The 6,994-nt window shown below is 43.0% G+C and overlaps 1 pseudogene; it reads right to left on the reverse strand.

Annotated features, from left to right (window-relative positions):
• Nucleotides 1–5,436: 5,436 nt before the first annotated feature.
• LOC103015643 (transcription initiation factor TFIID subunit 9-like) lies at nt 5,437–6,252 on the reverse strand (annotated as a pseudogene).
• Nucleotides 6,253–6,994: the final 742 nt, after the last annotated feature.

Genomic DNA, 6,994 nt, shown 5'->3' on the forward strand with positions numbered 1-6,994 from the left:
AGTTCTTCATACAAAACGTCTTGGAGAGTACAAAAGAGACCCTGCCATGGCTCCTGCTGATGGCAGATGTGGCTGCCGACATGGGACCCCCCCAAGAGCCGTATCTCCAGTATCCCAGAGGATCGCTACCTTCTTCATGGCTCCAGTGTGGGACAGAGGCAGGAAGTGGAAAGCTGCCTCCTACCTCTTTTCCACTTCCACCCAAGGTGGTTTTCTTGGGAGGGCTGGGGGAAGCTGAGGTAGTACTACGTTGAGGGATTTGTGGCATTTTGATTTCTGAGTGATTTTTCAGGTAAAAACCATTTCTCCAGGAGCATGGTATGAGGAGCTCTGCACCTGTGCATGCGTGTACACGTATAGTGGTGGGACTGGGAAGAGGCCCCCACAGCGTATACGGAAACACTGAAATTAACTGACGTGAGACTGGGACTAAAAAGAGAGAGAGCCATTCTGTTGAAGGTCAGGTTCCTCCTGATTGGGGAATCTCAAGTGCCTGTGGACTGCAGATAGGATCTGGACGTGATGCACCTGTGTTCTGTCCTACCTTGGTCTCTTTTTCTGGGAGGGCTAGAATGGTTAGGTTCTGTAAGTGGTTACGTTCACAGGGCTTGACTTTTATAACAGCAGGAATGGTACATGTCTGGTTTCTGCAGGTAAATAGAAAAGGAGTGTTTTTAAAAGCTGAGTTGCCAGAAAATGATTATGGGAGTATCTGGAATCATTCAGGGAAATTTCCAGAAGCCTGACAGCGTCCAGGCAGCAAATATAAATAAAAGAGAAAAAAATGAAAGCATTTGGCAAATATCCCATCCCTAGGACGTCTTAATAGTGGAATTTATTATCTTACAAAATAAAAAGTCCTAAGCAAGAGTGGTTTTGTGGCAGATCAATTAAATGGCTTGACAGCCTATCCAGAACTCAGGTTCCTTCCATCTTTTTGCTCTGCCATCTTTAGAAGGTTGTAATTCCTCAGACTTGTCTCTTCCTGACCACAGGGTGGCTTTACCAGTCCCAGCCACTTTATTCTTAACAGTAAGGTGGGAAAAGCTATTTTCTCTCATGTGTCTATTACTTTTTAGATTTTAAAAAATTGACATAAAGTTCACATAACATAAAATTCACCATTTTAAAGTGAAGAATTCAGTGGCAGTACATTCACAATGTTCTCCAACCACCACCTTTATCTAGTTACAAAACATTCTCGTCACCCCAAAAGGAAACCCCATACTTTAAATGGGGTTTAATTGAGCAGTCATAGCCCATTCCCCCTCCCCCCAACCCCAGGCAACCACTAAGCTGCTTTCTGCCTCTATGGATTTGCCTATTCTGGACATTTCATGTAGATGGAATCATACAGTATGTGACCTTTCTTTCACTTAACACAATGTTTTCAAGGTTCATCTGTACTGTAGCATGTATCAGGACTTCGTTCTTTTTTATGGCTGAGTAATACTCCATTGTATGGGTAGACCACAATTTGTTTATCTAGTCATTCATTGATGGGCATTTGGGTTGTTTCCATATTTTGCATATTATCAATACTGCTGATATGAATTATTTGTGAATGAGTTTTTGTGTGGACAAGTATTTGTATTTGGTGGCAGGGGGGTACGTGCTTAGGAGTAGAGTTGCTAGGTCATGATAATTCTGTTTCACTTTTTGAGGGCCCGCCAAACGGTTTTCCACAGCAACTGTACCATTTTCATTCCCTCCGGCAGTGTATGAGGGTTTCAGTTTCTCCACAACCTTACCAACACTTATTTACCCTGTTTTTGGGAAAGCCTAGTGCTTATAAAGTGGTACCTCATTGTGGTTTTGATTTACATCTCCCTAATAACTAATTATATTGAGCATCTTTTTTAGAGGTTTGTTGGCCATTTCATTTGCCTATTTTAAAGCTTCCCTCCAGAACTCACATGATGCCCACATTTTATTTCTCTGGGCCAAGAAGAGATTCTTCCCCCTTTCCTGTATGTTATTTGTGGAGCGTTCATATCTGGTGCCCCTGACACGGTTGCAGGTGTAAAGTAAATGCCGGGTGAATGGATAGACACACAAAAAGCCACTGCCCACCCGTCTCTCCTGTTATTCTTTCCTGATAGAAGCCCAGTTTGGTTCAGGTAATGGGTAGCCATGTGATTCACGGGAGGCTAAACAATTGAGACACTGGTTGGCTCAGTATATAAACACTCCAATGATGAACTCAGGGAGGAAGAATGAAGTCAATAACAGGGCTGGTTTAGCTTTACATTCTTAAAATAAAAAAGTACTGTCATACCTTTTGACCTAATAATTGTACTTTGAAGCATATATCATAAGCAGATAACCAAAATGAGAGAAAAAGTGGCATGGAGATAATCATAGTCTAAGAAGCGAACATTTTATAATCCCATTCCCCTTGCCAATGATTGGTTTAGGGTGGACATACGGCCAGTCCGTCCAATGGGATGTCAAGACAGGTCTGCTAGGGAGACTTCTTGGAAAGGTTTCCTCACAAGTCAAAAACAGACACTTTTGAATGTTAGTGTGTGAGGATGTGATGGTTGTAACTGCTTCAGACACCTTGCGACCATGAAGAGACAAACCTGAAGACAAACCCAACGTGCTAAGGATGGTGAACAAGAAGATGGGAAGGATGCTGATGGAATCATTGAGCCATTAATTAGCCTTCTCTGAAACCACGCTACCTTTGAACTTCTCATGTGAGACAAGAAGTCTCCCTACGTTTAAGCCAGTTTGACTCGCAGTCAAAAGCTTCCTGAGACACACAGTATGAACTGGATGGCTCTTGTCTCTCCAGTTTTCATCCAGAAATTGAAAGCTTAGAATATAATAGCTGGCCTCCTGATTTCCAGCCAAGTTTTCACTTGTTCAAGTAAGTGTCAAGATGTGGTGGCTTTGTGATGTGTCGACTTGGCTAAAAGCTGGTACTACATTTCTCAGAGTTCCCTTCCTTGTATGTTTCTAGTTAGGGTTGGTCACAGGAGACATTTGCAGGAGGTTTGCAAAGGGGAAGTGAAGCAGTCGCCGTGTTCGCTTTCAGAAGCTCAGCATGGGTCAGGCCCTGTTAACAGTGAGTGCACATTTTCCTGGATCTCCTGCTCTTGTTTCCAGAGCAGCAGTCAGCCTCACAATTCAGTTACCGCGGGATCTCTTTCCTCAGCTTCTCCAAGTCCTGGGTCAGATGTCAGTGTGGCTTCCTGGCAAGAGCACCAGCTTCTCCTGCTCGTCACCCAAAGCAGCGTGGCTGGAGGCTTGGAGATCAATGCAAGTTCCAGTTTGTTCCTTGCCAGTTCCAGTGGCCCCTATTCTCTCCTACCTCATACCTACCTGACCCCAGGCTCTGTACCAGACACAGAAGAAGCAACCAAATCGAGACCATTTCACCTCTTCCCGTAATTGCTCAAGGTCAAATCCCTATAATAAATTCCTACTCTGTGTCACTCCTCATGGCTCTGTTTCTCTGACTGAACCCTGTCTGATACACAGAGTCAAGTTTTCCTGATCCCAGGTTTTAACTTCAGCTTTTACATCCTATTCGTAGCAGTGAAAGAAGTTTAAACGAATGGAGGTAAGCTCTCTAATATAGACTCAATTATTCTTGCTGGCTTAAAAGAAGACAAGAAATCGTGGTTTCATCATGGCATAGGATCGCATCTCTAGATTGGATATGGATGGTGGGCCACCGGTTTGCACCCGCTGATCTGGGTGTTTTAGAATCCATCCATCACTTATCTAGGTATTTATGAATATTCAGATGACGTGCTGAATTTGTCCATTTTATGTGAATTTGGGGGTTTATTGCCCAAGAAAGGATATACTCCTCAGTCTCCATCCTTACTGTATTAATTATCTATCTCCATCAAAATGCTGTGTAACAAATCACTGTGAAACTCAGTGGCTTAAAATATTAACTAAAAATTTAATGTGTCTGAGGGTTGGTGATTTAAGCTGGGCTCAGCTGGGCAGTATCTCTGGTCTTGCCTGGGCTCACTCACATTATCTGGCAATTAGCTGACTGTCAGCTGGTCCATGATGGCCTTGGCTAAAATGAGTGAGGTTACTCGGCTCTGCTCCACACATCTCTTATCTACCAGCAGGCCATCCTGCGCATTTTCTCATGGTGTTGGCAGAATGCAGGAGGGAGCCAGTCCAATCATGGAAGCTCTTTTCAAGCCTCTGCTTGTGTCTTGTTCATCTCTATCTGGTTGTCCTAAAGTAAGCCACATGGCTGAGCCCCAAGTCACAGCAGAACACTGCGAAGTTACTTTGCAAAGAGAATATTGATACAGGGAAGGGTAAAGAATTGGGGCAATTTTTGCAGTCTATCACAATTACCAACATTCTCCCCTCAGAGGTGTTAAGTAACCATGTCAGCTGCTGCCATTTCCAGAACCATTTCATTTCCAGTATCTAGATTTCTCAAGGCTTGTAATTGCCATGTTAATGCCTGATGCAAATTGTTCACTGTCAAAACCACTGTGTTCAAGCCTTGAGCTCAGCACCCCCTCTCATTAGGATAAGTAATCACCTTAAAAAGCTGCAGTTTTGTGCAATGAGCTTGCTTTCGTCTTTTCTTCTCAGGTATCTTATGAAAACAAATGAGTAAGGGATCACAAAAACAAAAACTCCAGGGGTGAAGAGTTGCTGACAAATAGACAAATATATACTGTTAGGCTGAGAATAAACTGAGTGATGGCCAACATTGCCTGACTTCTCCGTCAGAAATGGTGAGGAGCAAATCAACTCTAAGTCAGCTGCATATATTATTGCTTATTTTTAATCACACTGGTTTTATAGACAGTAATTATAAACATATTATAGGCTGAAAAAAACACAAATTTGGGGCTTCCCTGGTGGCACAGTGGTTAAGAATCTGCCTGCCAATGCAGGGGGCACAGGTTCGAGTCCTGGTCCGGGAAGATCCCACATGCCGTGGAGCAACTAAGCCCGTGCGCCACAACTACTGAGCCTGTGCTCTAGAGCCTGCGAGCCACAACTACTGAGCCCGCATGACACAACTACTGAAGCCCGCGCACCTAGAGCCCGTGCTCCGCAACAAGAGAAGCCACCACAATGAGAAGCCCGTGCACCGCAATGAAGAGTAGATCCCCGCGTGCCACAGCAAGAGAAAGCCCACGCGCAGCAACGAAGACACACACAGCCAAAAATAAAAATAAATAAAATAAATAAATAAATTTTAAAAACCCAAAAGTTTTAGGTTCTTTTTTCTTTTTCTTTTTTTCCCCAAACTGATGAATTACAACTTATTTTTTACACTTAAAGGCTGACGAAAAACCATTTCTAATCCTATTAAAGTCCAACACAACATCTCAGATGAAAAATATGGTAACCATATTTACTCATTAAATACTGTTTTTTTAAAACACAACTTGGAAACAGCCAGCACGCATGTTTAATCTCAGTGCAATGGATTCAAAACCAACTATACATATTACATGCATCAAGGCTAGATTGCAAATTATCATAGTCATGTCATAATCTTCTTCACATTTTCTTTTCAATGCGTTTGATGATTCATTGGCAGTATTTGTGATGACACCATGTTAGTTGTAATGAAAATGATTTTGAAGCTAATTTCATGAAGGAGTAATTAGAACATTCTGAACTACTGATGTTGCAGGAATTGATGCTTTTACAGATGGAGATTTTGAAGTGGGCATCTGTACTGTAAACCTTTGAGGTTCACTGGAGTCCCTACTTTAGTTGACACAGATGTGGTTTGTTGAGTTGGTGGGCCAAGTGGGGGAGTACTTGGTCTGCTAGTAACTGAACCAACACTTAACTGCGGAACTGTTATTCTTCCCGCAGAAGTAGGTACTTTTTGTGGTAAAGACTTACTTAAATCTATAATTTGGAGCAGTCAAACAATATCTATCAGGTGGCAGTCTAGGGCCTGAATATAGCTTCATCAATGGCAAAGGGATTTGATTTCTTTGCCTTGCAATATCTAATAAAAAATCTCTCGTGGGGAGGAGAGGTAAAAGACTGGTCAGCACGACACTGGATTGCCAGTCGCACATCATCTGCATCAACAGTAGCTTTCTTAGCATGAGTTGAATAAATTTTTGCATCCTATAGAATTGTGGTTACGTATCAGAAGGCAAACTCCAACATCTGATTTATAACTCTTGGCTCATATTCTGTAATCCCCATATTCTTTAGGATTTGTGCCATCATCTGTGTATCTTTTGGCATGCTCTTGGGAGAAGCCATCTTGCCAGACTCCATGATACACGGTGATCAGACTTCTCGAACTAAATCACCCACAGTAACATATTTCAGTCCTGATCTTGATGGAAGTTCTTTGCCTAGTGCGGTTTTCCCAATCTCTTTTGTACCGGTGAGCAGGATGTTCCGAAGCAACATGGTCCTCACTGCGCTTGCTCAGGACGCCTCTGCACATGCACCCTGCACATGACAGGGAGGGACCAAATTTTAGGCTCTTGAAGTTCTTGGTAGCTTTTCTATTCAAGAGGAGTATGTTCGTTAGCAAGATTTCTAAGAGATGCTCATTATTCACTAAAGGTGCCCACTACATATTTGTCTTAGTTTGGGTACCCCCAGAAGCCAGTCCTGAGACAAGGATTCAAGTGCAAGTAGTTTATTTGGAAGTAAAGCAAATGCCAGTAGGGAAGTGAGGAAGTGAGACAAGTATGGGAAGGAAGCCAATAAAGGATACATTATCAAGTCAGGTACTTCTGTAGGCAATTGGAGAGCATAATCTTGTTGTGGAACCCTGGAAAATGGCGTGGAACACGCATTTCAGTTACTCCACCCAAGGGATGAGGAAGCTGGGATATTTCTATACCAATCAGTTCCCAGCAGTCACTGGTTGAAGGCAGTTCCTCTGGGGCCATTAATTTCCTGGCACTTCTGGCCTGACATATGGCAGGCAAACTAGGCTTCAGTAGCTAGAGAAATCCATCAGGCAAACACAGTTGCTGGCTGTTGGAAGTGGGAAGTGGTAAGG

The sequence above is a fragment of the Balaenoptera acutorostrata genome, chromosome X (genome assembly GCF_949987535.1).
Source record: "Balaenoptera acutorostrata chromosome X, mBalAcu1.1, whole genome shotgun sequence".
NCBI classification, from domain to species: domain Eukaryota; kingdom Metazoa; phylum Chordata; class Mammalia; order Artiodactyla; family Balaenopteridae; genus Balaenoptera; species Balaenoptera acutorostrata.